Raw genomic sequence first — 312 nt, forward strand, 5'->3', positions numbered from 1 at the left:
ATACAGGCAACATGAGATAGGCCAAGTGTCAAAATTCCCTGGCGGAAACTTGAGAGTCAAAATGAAGTCCAAGGACGCATGTCTGAAACTCTAGCGCATGATAGTGAACATCTTGGGAGGCATCTTTCAGTTCAAGGAGTACGACGTCATCGCGAACAAGACTACCTCGACATCTCGATCGTCGACTCGGACACAAACACGGACGTGATATTGCTCTGACTCTTCATCCTCGGATGCCAACCGATCCACGACATGTTCCGTGAGGTCAATATGGCGACTGGCATCACCTCAGCAACATGGCGCGTATACTTC

This window comes from Plasmopara halstedii (genome assembly GCF_900000015.1).
Source record: "Plasmopara halstedii genome assembly, contig: Scaffold_2956, whole genome shotgun sequence".
Taxonomy (NCBI): Eukaryota; Oomycota; class Peronosporomycetes; order Peronosporales; family Peronosporaceae; genus Plasmopara; species Plasmopara halstedii.